We start from the raw sequence: 14,538 nt of genomic DNA, 5'->3' as shown, positions 1-14,538 counted from the left end.
CAGGAAGAACAATAAAGAATCTACCACTTTCTTTGAAAAAGCACTGGCCAGAGTCTTGAGTTAGTTAAAACTAAAGGAGGGGTTGCTATTACAATATGTAGCCATCCTTATACATGAACAATGCCTAGCAAACACCACTAGGACTTTAAAATTACAGATCTAAGTATGATAGAAGACAGAAAGCTCCCACCTCTCTGTGTCTCTCTGTCTCTTTGTCTTTCCATCTCTGTCTCTGTCTCTGTCTCTGTCTCTCTCTCTCTCTCTCTCTCTCTCTCTCTCTCTCTCTCTCTCTCTCTCTCTCTCACACACACACACACACACAAATACTTGGAAGCACTAAGTAGCCTACCTTGGTTTCAATTTTCAGCACAGACTTAAAATTTTGCTGCCTAACATAGAGGAGCTGCTCCCTCAGGTCCCAGCCAGGCAGCCAGTCATGAGCAGTGGGGAGTGAAAGATGAAGACACCCAAAGTCAACCTCTATCTTGCACATGTGCACACATGCATACACGCCATCACACATGCACTCACATATAAGCAAACACACACACACACACACACACACACACACACACACACACACACACACACACACACTAAAAAAATAATTTTTACCCACCAGGTACTGACTTATAGAGCAATTGACTAACAGCTAAAACAACAGGCAAATATCAGGCTATCGTACACTTCATATGACCTCTGTTCCAAGTCATAATTGTATAAAATCTGTGGCTTTAGACTAGTACAGTAGGACTGCCATGACAAACCAACAAGGCAAGGAATTTTTCACTGTTGGATGGAGCTTGTTGGGATGAGAGTGCTGTCTTGTGAGTTAAACCATACGACTATGGCTATATGACTTGACTGACCGAGGGCTAAAGGCAAAGCTCCTTTGCTGAGATATCAGCAATGAGGGCAAAATTGACAGTGTCGACAAAGACTCTACAAGTGCCAGCCAGGAAGAAGGTGAAAATTTGTACAGATTTTAGGTATGCCTTTCTGGTCATTCATCAACATGCAAAAAATTAGCCAAAAAAAAAAAAAAGATGACAGTATGACACAGCAAATAAACTGCCTGAATGCCTATCGTCCCTGGAAATTAGACACCTTTTCATACTCACACACATGGAAATGCACTCAGAAGTTCAAGGATGTGTTAAAAGACATAATCCCCTGGTTTGGAATGCTAAATTGGTAAAGAATGACAATGGATTGGCTTGTATTTTATGGTAGTTTGAATGAGAATGACCATTCACAGGCCCATATGTTTGAACATTTGGTCTCCAGTTGGTAGAACTGTTGGGGAAGAATTAGGTATGGCCTCGTTGATGAGATGTGTCATTGGGGTGGGCACTGAGGCTTCAAAAGCCCCAACCATTCTGAGTTATCTCTTTCTGCCTCGTGTGTATGGATCAGATTGTGTGTATCTGTGTGCCTCTCAGATTGTGTGTATCTCTCAGCTACTGTTCCAGCATCATGCCTACCTGCCCACTGCCATGATGGTTACTCCCTGTGGTAGTTTGAATGTAATTGGCCCCCATAATCTCATAGGGAGTGGCACTATGAGGAGATGGCTTTGTTGGAGTGGGTGTGGCCTTGTTGGAGGAAGTGTGTCACTGTGGGGGTGGGCTTTGAGGTTTCCTATGCTCAGGATACCGCCCAGGGTCTCAGTCACCTTCTGTTGCCTGCAAGATGTAGCACTCTCAACTCCAGCACCATATCCGCCTGCACATAACCATGCTCCCCATCATAATGATAATGGACTGAACCTCTGACATTGTAAGTGAGCCACCCCAATTAAATGTTTTCTTTATAAGAGTTGTTGTGGTCACCGTGTCTCTTCATAGCACTAAAACCCTAATGAAGACATTCACCCTCTGAAACTGTAAGCCCCAAACAAACTCTTACTTCTATAAGTTGCCTTAGTCATGGTGTCTTATCACATCAATAGAAAAGGAACTAAGACACATTTCAAAAATGGTAAAAACAAAATAACTTTTGCCAAGATTTACCTGTCTATTTGTGTTAGAGTGTCTCCCTGGAAAGGGCTAAAATCAAATCCACTTAGAGTTCTGTTCAGCAGACCCTTTCAGGCATCTGGAGCACTTTGCTTCCCATTGTAAATATGGAGGAATTTTTTAAATTAAAAATTTTTATTCTAGGTCCATTTCCATCACATAGCACCTCTCTACCCAGGGGACCAATGATAGTAACTTCAAGCTATTCTTTCTCCCTCCCCCATCTTTGTGTGTGTGTGTGTGTGTGTGTGTGTGTGTGTGTGTGTGTGTGTGTGTGTGTGTGGTGTTTTATTAGATAGTTTCTCTGTGGATTCCTAGCTGACCTGGAACTCATTTTGTAGACCAGGCTGGTCTTGAACTTAGAAATCTACCTGCCTCTGCCTCCCAAGTGCTGGTCTTAAAGGTGTCAGCCCACCCAGCTTCAAGCTATTCTCAGAAATGTGTTTTGTATCTGGTTTGCCTGGCTATCCTGATGCATGGAAGGATGAAGTTTAGTTTGAATGAAAACTGCCTCAGGGAGGGGCAGCAAGATGGTCAGTGGGTAAAGGCACTTGGTTCTGAACCTGGTAACCTGCGCTCATCCTTGAGATCCACACAGTGGAAGGAAAAGACAGCCTCCTACAATTGTTTTCTGACTTCATAGGCATGCTATGGCATGAGCCCTAAATATATACTAAATAAGTAAATAACAACACAAACACCCCTGTGACTGGGGCAGAAGAGGTGGCTCAGTGGACAAAGCACTTGCCCCACAACCATGGGGCTTGAGATCAAATCTCCTGAACCCACCATATAAAGTCTGGCATGGAACCAAATCTTTAAGCTCTTTGCTCCTACAGTGAGAAAGGACATGGAGACAGGAGAATGCCTGAGAGTTAGTCTGGCATGTGCAGTGGTGAACAACAAAGAGATTCTGTCTCAAAAAAAGGAAATTAAGGACCAACATGCAAGGCTGTCCTCTGACATCCATATTTGACAAATGTTTTATATTTATTTACATTTTTAAACAGTCTAAATATGAATACACTGTAATCTTTAAGTCTGAGCCTTTTCTTTTATTAAATCAGGTGACCAAATCTGGCAGTTAGGATCTCTTGATTAGGAATGGATATGGAAAAATACTGAAAAATAAGTCAAAGTTTAGGAAAGAAGATAGGACTATGCTAATGCTATGGTGCATAAAGTAATTAAATATATTACAAGGAGACTGGGATGCAATGGGAGATGATGGGGTGGCTATATTATGATATATTTGTCTATTTGAGAATTAGTTATATAATTTTTAATTTTTTAAATGATTACATTTTTAATTATTAAAAAAAAGATTTATTTCATGGGCATGAATGTTTGGTTTTCATGAATGTTTGTGTACCAAATATGTGTCTGGTGCCCAGGCAGTCCAGAGGAGTGTGTCAGGTCCCCTGGAACTAGACTTACAGATGGTTTGCTAACCACCATTTTGGTGCTGGTTGCCCAACCTAAGCCTACTGCAAGAGCAGCCAGTGCTCTTAACCACTGAGCCATCTGCAGCCCCAGGTGCCCCGTTTTTAAATGAGAGGCGAATACCAATGAGTACTACTTGTGTCACAGTTTATTTCACCACCAAAGGTGGATTTTCATTGTCAGTAAAATGTCCAGAGTAAATCAAACACTGTAATCCCAGACAGAGAGTAGCCTGGGTGCTCAGCTAGCAAAACCACCTGGGGTGTGACTCTCCATCTGTGATAAAGTCTTTTATGACCAAAATGGAGAAACTTTCCATCAACCAACCAGCCAAATACTCAAGCCCCACTGAGTCCTGTTCTAGCTCAACGAACTTTCCCTGCCTCTGTTCAGTATGGGTAGCCTGATCTGAGACTGAATGCCTGGAGCTGGAAGATTGAAATAGACATCTGATGGAGGAGAACTGGAGTGGAGTGCTAAGCATATTTCCATTCCTTACCATGTGTTTGGCAATCAGCAACAGGGCCTTGGGGCAGCTGTCCCATCTAACTTGCCCTTTGTGACATAAACAGCATTGGCATAAGCCAACCAGCAATAAGGATATTCTCGAAATAATGACCTTTGTTCTTGAGATTAAAAAAAAAAACTGAAAAATATCATATGACTATGCTGGTAGGGATCAAATGTATGACATTTGCCCACCTGCTTTAGGAAGATGCCCCCCACCCCGCCCCCAATTCTGTAATTGCCCTTCATCTTCTGGGAGAAGATGAAGATACGAACTACCGCTTCCTGTCAAGATGGACTTTGTAGGAAAAGAGTGCTCTCTCTCCACCAACACCAGGGTCTCATGTGTTCCCAGGCTGGCCTCACACGCATATGTAAACAAGGATGATCTTGAGCTTCTTTGTTTTAAACGTATTTGTTATTCCATTTTATAAAGCTACTGTTTTAAACATAGAGCTACTGTCTTAACCAGAGTTACCCCATCTGGAGTAAAAAGGCCAAGACAGAATTATTCTACATTTTGTTTATACAAGCAAACCACCACCATTGGCCAGCACACTAGGAGGCACAAACTAATGGTTTATTTGTGCTAATAAAGAATTATACCTGGGAATGTATCAAATTAAAGGAGAAACACGAGACCTATAGGTGTCACCAGACATGCCCCTCCCCTGAGACATATAGAATGGAGCCCACCAAGACTGGGAGGTGGTAGACACCGAACCATTACTTTGTTGCTCAATGTGATGCTGAGTTTTGATTGTCCACTTGTCATAATACAGGATCATATGGGAAGGGAAACTGAGGAATTACCTTGATTAGGTTGACCTGTGTGCCTATAAGGGATTTTTCCCTTCCTTCCTTCCTTCCCTCCTTCCTTCCTTCCTTCCTTCCTTCCTTCCTTCCTTCCTTCCTTCCTTCCTTCCTTCTTTCCTTCCTTCCTTCTTTATTTATTTTTGAGACAGGGTTCTTCTGTGTAACAGCCTGAGTTGTGCTGGAACTCCCTTTGTAGATCAGGCTGTCCTTGAACTCACAGAGATCTGCCTGCCTCTTAAAGGCATGTGCCACCACCGCCCAGCTGGGATTTTCTTAATTGGGCCAGTTGAGGTAGGAAGCCCTACCTTGAAGGTTGGCAGTACCATTTCATGGCTGGGTTCAGGACTAGATGGAGAGGAGAGGGAGCTGAGCAATCACGTATGAGCTCATTGTTCTCTTCTTGACTGGAAGTGTAGTGTGGCCGCTTTGAAACTCATCACCTTAGTCTCCCGACAAGATTGGACTGTAACTTGGAAATGTAAGCCAAATTAAGCCTTTCTCCCTATATATCTCCCAAATAAAGCTTTTGTTAGGGTATTTTATCACAGAACAGGAAATAAAAAACCAAGATATTAATCATGATTCATAAACCTTGTCCAGGAAAAGTACCAGAGCAAAAGACCTCTGCATTGGTCTTGGGTTCCAACCCAAGGGCATTTGTCCTGCCTGGACACTTGAACACAATGAAACCATTTCAAAGTGACACTCAAACCTGCCCATCACAAGCACCTGCATTTGACAACGCAGGGTCCTACATACACAGGTGCAGGTTGTTAAATCTTGTTTGGTCCTGTGTGGGGACTTTTCCTGTGTCTCCATCAACTCTCATCTCTGCCTTCAGTGTAGCACCTCTAAACCCTGCAGCCTCTTAAAACCATTCAGTAGCTGTTGCTGCAGACCAGTAACCCTTCTGCTCTGCAGTGTTATCCGGTGGTTGGCCCCTGCTAGCCCATCTGAATATACACACATCAATTGCTCTGTGCATCTGGGTTAAACAGGTGTTTTGGCTTTTTCACTGACCTGCAAATGCATTCTCTCTCTCTCTCTCCCTCTCTCCCTCTGTCCCTCTGTCCCTCTGTCCCTCTCTCCCTCTCTCCCTCTCTCCTTCCCCCTCCCCCTCCTCCTTTTGTTTTTGTTTTGTTTTGTTTTTGAGACAGAGTTTCTTTGTGTATCCCTGGCTGTCCTGGAACTTACTCTGTAGACCAGGCTGACCTCGAACTCAGAGATCTGCCTGCTTCTGCCCCCCAAGTGCTGGTATTAAAGGTATGATTTGTTCATTTTATGAGTGTGTGTGTCACATGTTCCTGTTACCAAAAGGGGCCAAAGAAGGGTGTCTGACCCCTTGAAACTGGAGCTACAGATGGTTATGAACCACCATGTGTGTGCTAGGAACCACAGCTCTTCTGCAAAAGTAGCAACTGGTTTTAAACTACTGAGCCATCTCTCCAGGCCCTACGAATGCATTTTCACCATTAGCTTTTGAGCTTGCTGTCCCATATGTGGGTCTCTGGATCACATATGAGTTTGGAGAAGCCCTTTGGCATCTTCTAAATGTCTTGACCTCTTAGCCCACTACTCTGCTTTATTTTCTTCATGGCATTTCCTACCATCTGAATTTTTACTTATAAATTTCTTTTTACATCATTATTAATTAATTTGTGGGGTTGGTTCTCATGTGCAGCAGTCAGAGGAGGATGTCTGGTGGTCCACTTTCCCTCTCTCCTCTTTACTTTTTTGAAATGGAATCTCTCTCTGGACCTGGATTAAGGTTTATGGGCAGCAAGCCCCAGTGATCCTCACGTCCCTGCCCATTACAATGCTGGGGTTATAGGCCTATGTGAGGCCATGCCTGGTTTTTTATTTGGTTTCCAGCATCCAAATGTAGGCCCCCATGCTTGCATAGCAAGCCCTCTTACTCGAGGAGCCCATCTGAAATCGTTTGACTGACTCAATGCTCCAGGGATGATGAACTATTTCACATGTCTTCATGAATCTGCCAACAGCATGTAGGGAAGTCTCTTGCACACACCAGAGCTCAGTCAATGGCTGCAGCAAGTGAAGGAATGCATTTTTAACTCCATGGAGAAGCTCTAAAAGTATGGTTGGTGATGGCAACTAGCACATAAAGTTCAGAAAGAGCTTTCTGGGCAAGGACTTCGGTATTCCATAGGGTAGCCACAGACCTAGGCCTGTGAATAGGTACTTTCACGTTGTCATATTTGCTGTTTGCTCCAGCTGTTACTATACACAGAAAGTAATAAAATGATGGCCAGAAGGAGTCAAGCCCCTGCCTTTGAGAATTTAGTTTTTGCTCAGTTTTCTCAGACTCACAGCCTGAAACTTGTCCTTAGCAACTTGTACTTTTTAGGAAATTTGTAAGCTAATTATTAAACATTGCCTTCTTTAAAAATCAAGTTATATAAACTTAAATTTAAAAATATAGGTGTGACTGCAGTCCCAGCTCATGGGAGTCAGAGGCAAAGGATCAGGAGTTCAAGGCTAGCCTCAGCTACATAGCTGGTTTGAGACCCTAGGAACTGGGAGATAGCTTTCTGGGTAGAAGTATGTGTTGCATAAGCATAAGGATTTGAGTTCAGGTGCCCAGTGCCCCTGTGAAGAGCTAAGGTGCAACCTTAGCACTGAGTGTGGGACAAAGGGGAGACAGAAGGGCTTGCTGGGGCTTTCTGGATTGCCAACCTAGCAAACTACACAACAGATCTAGGTCTAGCCAGCCAGCTCCCAAAAAAATGACATGGAGACTTCTTATTATGAAAGCCTGGCCTATAATGTAGGCTCGTTCCTAACTAGTTCTTCTATTCATCTACATCCTGCCATGTGGCTCATGGCTCTTACCTCTCCTCCTGCAAGTCCTGCTTCTTTTACATCTGGCTGTCGACTCCACCTTTCTCCTTCCCAGTGTTCCTCTCTGCCTGGAAGTCCCGCCTATACCTCCTGCCTAGCTATTGACCGTTGAGCTTTTTATTACACCAATCACAGTAACACATCTTCACACAGTGTACAAATATCCCACAACACTGTTTCAAGGAAAAAAGTGAGGAGTGATAAAGAAGGACTTCCTCTGTTCCTCTTCTCTCTCTCTTTGTGTGTGTTTGTGTGTGTGTGGGGGGGGTGTGGGTGTGTGTGTACATACACTGGTACATGCACACAGGCATAGGACACATGGGGACACACAAATAAATAAGTAAATAAAGAATTCCCAACCATAAAATTATTTGTGTTGCTAAAAAAGTAAATAAATAAGGATAATATATTCAACACTTACTGCCCTTTAAAAAAACAAAACACCATTTCTCGTTATTATTTATGCTCCTGAGCTTATTTCTGTGCATTGTGCCTATGTAGTGAAAATTTTACATAATGAGCACCTTTCTCAATGCCATCTTTGGTTCATATGTCGGAAGTTTGAAGTCAGCTTCTGGGAGTGTTTGCATTATGGAAGTCAGTTAGGCCCTCAACCCCCTGCCACTTCCAGCAGTCTATGAAAGATTAAATGTAGGTTTGTAGTCATGAGATTAAAGAAGCAGAACTCTAGGTCCTCCCATGAAGAAAGATGGGCTGGGGAGATGGTTTAGTGATTAAGGGATTGATTATTTCTGCTGGGAGTTTGGATCCAACACCCACATCAGGAAACTTATAAACATCTGTTATGGCAGTCCAAGGGATATAACACCTGCCTTTAGACTCCGTGGATACATAGTGCGTTCCAGGCCAGCCAGGGCTTCATGGAGAGTCTGTCTCAGAAAGAAGAGGAGGAGGAGGAGAGAAAAGAAAAGAGGATCTTTGCTTAGTATGTGTAAGGTTTGGTCCTTAGGACCACAAAAATAAATACATAAATAAACAAGCAAGCCAGGAAAAAAGGGTAATCCCAGCACTGGGTAGGATGAGGAGGGAAGATAGTGGGTTTGAAACAAGCCTGGGTTACATATGGAAGTTATAGGCTAGCTTGAGCAACGTAGCTATGCAAAAATGAGAAAATAAAAACAAAACTAACAAAACTAACCAAACAAATACAAATCCCCTCTAAAGCCAGGTGGTGGTGGCAGCTCATGCCTTTAATCCCAGCACTCGGGAGGCAGAGGCAGGTGCATCTTTGTGAGTTCAAGGCTAGCCTGGTCTACAGAGCTATTTCCAGGATAGCCAGGGCAAATAGAGAAACCCTTTCTTGAAAAAACTAAACTAAAAACAAAAAAATTCACCTGTAAATTGATATAATTTTCTCATTTACTAGATCTAGACAAAATATTTCAGACATGTAGAAATAATAAATAATACTTTTGAATTTGAAGGGATAACAGTGTGAGAACTCAGAACACAATACCCCCAGAAAGTAGGACCCTGGCATGTTGTCTACTTTGAACTAAAGGACATTGGGAAGACCTCATCAGTCTCTCTCTCTCTCCTCCTGTCTCCTGTACCCCTCTCCTCTTTATTTTCTGAGAACCCAGATCCTCTTTCCAGTGGTAGCCCATGAAGACTACAGTGATTTTTAAAAATGATTTATATTTTAAAAATATTTATTTATGTATGAGTGCTCTCTCTGCATGTATGCCTTGGTGCCAGCAGAGGGCATCAGATTCCACTATAAATGGTTGTGAGCCACCATGTGGTTGCTAGGAGTTGAACTCAGGACCTCTGGAAGAACAGCCAGTGCTCTTAACCACTGAGCCATCTCTCCATCCTCCTAAAGATTTATTTTTATTTTATGTGCATTTGTGTTTTGCTAGAATGTATATCTGTGTGAGGTGGTGGGATCCCCGGGAACTGGTTAGATAGTGTGAGCTGTCACATAGGTGCTGGGAATTGAACCAGGTCCTTTGGAAGAGCAGCCAGTGATCTTAACCACTAAGCCATCTCTCCAGTGATGGGGGATGTCCTTCTGTACGTGTGTTTCTCTTACTGGTTGATGAATAAAACAGTTTGGCCAATAGAGGCAGGAAGATAGGCCAGACTAGGAGATGAGGAGAATTCTGGGAAAGGTAGGCAGAGAGAGACCTCAAGGACACCATGTAGTGGAGGAAGGAGTAACAGGTCCGAACCCTTCTCCGGTAAGATAACACCACGTGGAAATACTTAGATTAAAAGAAATGGGGTAACAATTAAGAGAGAGCTAGCCAATAAGAAGCCCTAGCCATCAGCCAAATATTTTATAATTAATACAACATCTGTGTGCTTATTTTGGGGCTGAGAAGGATGGCGGGACCTTGCTAGAAAGAAAACTCCAGCCCCAACTACAGTGATTTTTGTATCTTTGGGATGTAACATGTTAGAACATTTTACTTTAAAAACTGTTGAGTTGCTGACTTAAGTTTCATGAAAAATGTTCAATGAATTTTGTGTGGGAATTAGGACAAAATTCCTAACAGTTATAGAAATGGCCCTAAATATTCATTTGCTATTTTGTACTACATATTTATATGAAGTGATGTTCTCAGCATTGGCAATCACAAAATCAAAGCATCAACTATGAAAAGCATTGAAGATTTCTGTCCTTCTTTGATTCTCTGTTGCCCTGATAAACCACTACTGCTATGATGAAACACCATGACCAAAGCAACTTGGGAAGGAAAGGGTTTAATTGGCTTACAATTCTACATCACAGTTCATCATCAAAGAAGTCAGGACAGGAACTCAAGCAGTGCAGGCAGGGGTCTAGAGGCAGGAACTGATGCAGAACCATGGAGGGGAGCTGCTTACTGGCTTGCTTAACCTGCTTTCTTATATTTTTGCTGTGAGCCTTGCCTTTAATAGCTGAACCATCTCTCTAGCCCTCAACCTGCTTTCTTGTAGAGCCCAGGACCACCAGCCCAGGGATGGTGGGCTGCACCCTCCCCCATTAGTCACTAATTAAGACAATTCTTTACAGATGGATCTTATGGAGGCATTTTCTCAATTGAGGCTTCCTCCTTTCAGATAACGCTAGCTTGTGTCAAGTTGACACAAAACCAGCCAGCACAAGAACCAACTTGAGGGAAGAAAGCATCCATCATTGAGAGGAGTCGGGGCAGGAACCATGGAAGAAGCTACTTGCTTTCTATATCTTGTTTAGCTACCTTTCTTTCTCTCTTTCTAAACTTAAATATTCTATTTTTATTCATATAGTTGTTTTTGCTTGCATGTACATACATGCCTGGTACCTGACAAGGACAGAAGAAATGTTGGCTACCCTGGAACTGAAGTTATAGAAAATTGTGAGCCACTATATGAGTGCTAGGAATTTAACCAAGGTCCTCTGCAAGAGCTACAAGCTCTTTTAATTGCCAAGTTATCTCCTAGTCCCTCAGTTGCTTTCTTATACAACCCGGGAGTGGTACCATCCACAGTGGGATTGGCCCTCCCACATCCATCCTTAATAAGAAAATGCCCCACAGACACCCCCACAGACTGATCTGACATCAATCTTAATAAGAAAATGCCCCAGAGACAAACCCACAGGCTGATCTGATGGAAGGAGTTCCTCAGCTAAAGTTCTTTCTTTCCAGGCAACCGTGGTTTGTGTTAAGTTCACAAAAATTAACCAGCACAATGTTCTATACTGGCATTATCAAATATGTAGCCAAGATTTATTTATTTATTTATTTATTTATTTATTTATTTATTTGAGACAGGGTTTCTCTGTATTGCTTTGGAGCCTGTCCTGGAACTCACTCTGTAGACCAGGCTGGCCTTGACCTCACAGAGATCCACCTGCCTCTGCCTCCCAAGTGCTGGGATTAAAGGCGTGCACCATTAATGTCTGGCAAGATTTAATTCTTTAAGGAAAATTAAACAAGCAATCCACCTAATTAATATGCAAATTTGTTTTCATTTGTAATAAAAGGTAAACTTATATGTATACCAAATAATTATTTTAACATTAATTTGTGATTTGTCATCAGTTAATACTTGATTTGTATACTTATTTTTTTAAAATGTTTTTAGCGCGCGTGTGTGTGTGTGTGTGTGTGTGTGTGTGTGTGTGTGTGTGTAGGCCAGAAGACGGCATGAGATCTCCTGTAACTTTATGTTTATTTGATATATCTGGGGTTACATAAAAAAAAATGTCAGGCCAGCTGTGGTGTGTTGGGAGACACCATAACCATGCTTCCTAAGGGCTGGCTACAGGTGTGCCTGACCACGCCTGTCCATCTACATGGGTAGATGCTTAAGAAGAGAAGGTAGCTATAAACATCAAACAAAAGGAATGTGCCATATGGTAAACTTTACAGCTGTCTCTCAAATAACTCTATTTCTATTCATTTCCTAGTCCCTATTCAGGTAAATCAATGCTGGATTTAGAGTTGGATTTGGCTTTCCTCCTCTAAAATCCAAGCACATCATTTAACTAAACTTTAGAGTTTCTGTGATGTAATACAGAACAAGAGAGGAATTTGGGGACTGTCTTTGTCTTTCTTGGCTCTTTCCTTCAAGGTGTACACCATCTCACAATCATTATTTTTTCATGATTGCCTTTTCCAGCATACATACATATATAAGCAAACATTTTTCTGCTGATACTTATGTTTGAGTCCCACACAGCCAATGAAGACTCACCTGACAGCAATCCCTGGATGCTCAGGAAAAGGAATTAGGCCACACCTTCTAGACTGCACTGGATCCAACTTGCTCCATTTCAACTGACACTCCCACCAGAGCTTTGAGTACTGACTTCAATCAAGTTGAGGATTTCAACCTTGATCTTCAGTCAAGCAAATCCCATCTAACATGGACTAGATATAATCCATTAGAGATTTTCACCACACTAACATTTTCTTCCCACAGGACCCCACAAGGCTACCATCATCCCATTTCAGCGGGGAGTAACTTGGAGGATGCTACCCCCCCATCCCCATTATTGTCTATTAGGGTAGTGTAAGCCTAGTTAGGAATAACTTTCCTATTGTTTAGGATTGGGATTGGAAGGAGGTGTTCAGGTGTGGACACCTCTTTCAGATGACTTTAGGGTTTAGCTGGAATAGACATGGTTAGGATCTACAATAGCAGATTTCTTGTATTTCACCTGTATGATTATTAATTTTGGATATTTTACACTTTTAAGTTTTAATCCTCTTTTAGACTAAAAAGAGAATTGTGGGAAGACACCGTAACCACGCCTCCTAAAGGCTGGCTACAGGTGTGCCTGACTACGCCTGTCAAGGCCTGCTCAAGGTGAGGTCAGAATGACGCGGCATGGGCTCTTAAAGGACCGCAGAGCGCATGGAAGCCCCTTCTCCCTGGCCTCACTGCTTGGGTGCTGCTGGCACGCTCTGGCTTGTGCTTGGCTGGTATTTATCTGAATAAAGGTATCTTGAATCTACATGCTTTTTCCATCAGTGGTGGCATTCACCTTTAATCCCAGCACTCAAGAGGCAGAGGCTGGTATATTTCTGTGAATTCAAGAATAGCCTCGTCTACATAGTGAGTTCCAAGCCAGCCAGGGCTACATAGTGAGACCCTGTATCAAAACAACAACAAAATTCTCTGGCAATAAAGGATTGTGAATTGAAAAAAAAAGCTTAAGATACTGTTTGGTGTGCTGGCTAGCCTTTTGTCAACTTGACACAAGTTAGGGTCAGTTGGAAAGAGGGAACCACTATTTAAAAAAGATACTCCCATCAGATTGGCCAATGGGCAAGTCTATGGGGATATTTTCTTTATTAATGATTGATGAGGGAGGTCAAGTCTAAATGAAAAAATGAGGACATGACTGTTCCCAGGCATGGTTGAGGAGGTTTATTGTAGACTTGAGGGGAAAACCTAGCCAGAGTCATCTAGAAGGGTCCAGATGGAACAGGGCCATGAGAGGAGAGAGGTGGGGTTGGTAGTATGTGTGGAGAGTATGGGGCAAGAGGTCAAGAGACCTAGATACCAGCATGGCCGAACTGGTGGAGGTTATATAGTGGTCAGAAACTGGGGGAAGAGAAGCCTGGGGCCTGGAATGGAGAGGTTTAGGGTAGGAGGTGGGATGAGAAGTACTGGGAGGAGATACTAAGTGAAAATTATCCTAGGTTTCTTACCTAACACAGACCACAGTGGCTGGTGCCACCCATGGGCGGGTGGCATTGAACTGTAAGCCTGTAAACAACACTCCTTTGTGGCCTCTACTTCAGTTCCTGCCTCCAGATCCCTGCCCTGTTTAAGTTCCAGCCTTGGCTCCCCTCAGTGATGGAGTGTGACCTGAGAGTTATAAGCTGAAGTAAGCCTTTTCCTCCTCAAGTTGCTTTGGTCATGGTGTTTTATCACAGCAATTAAAAAAAAAAAAAAAAAAAAAAGCCCTGGGGGCTGGAGCGACGGCTCAGAAGAGCACTAATTGTTCTTCCAGAGTCCTGAGTCAATTCCCAGCAACCACACAGCGGTTCACAGTCATCTATAATGAGATCTGATGCCCTCTTCTGGTGTGCAGGCATGCATGCAAACAGAACACTGTATACATAATAATAAATCTTCAAAACAAAAACCAAAGCCACTTAAAGAATCACAGCTTTGCCAAGTTCAAGTAATATTGGGCTGATTTTGTTTACAGCACATTAAACCAGCAGAGGGGGGAGATACACGTACTAGCTATTCTGGCCTTTCTTTATACCCAGCACCTTGGAGTTAGTGTTGCTATGGAGACTTCTGAACCCTCCCTTTAGAAAGAAGCATGAAAATTGGCATCAGGTGAAATAAATTTCAGATGTCTTTAGGAAAAATGGATTTGGGAAAGAAATAGGTCTAGATTTTTGTTCGCTATAGTGTTACAGTTAAGAGTGTGGTC

The sequence above is a fragment of the Cricetulus griseus genome, chromosome 5 (assembly GCF_003668045.3).
Source record: "Cricetulus griseus strain 17A/GY chromosome 5, alternate assembly CriGri-PICRH-1.0, whole genome shotgun sequence".
Taxonomy (NCBI): domain Eukaryota; kingdom Metazoa; phylum Chordata; class Mammalia; order Rodentia; family Cricetidae; genus Cricetulus; species Cricetulus griseus.
The sequence above is the reverse complement of the archived record's forward strand: the minus strand, read 5'-3'. Positions refer to the sequence as shown.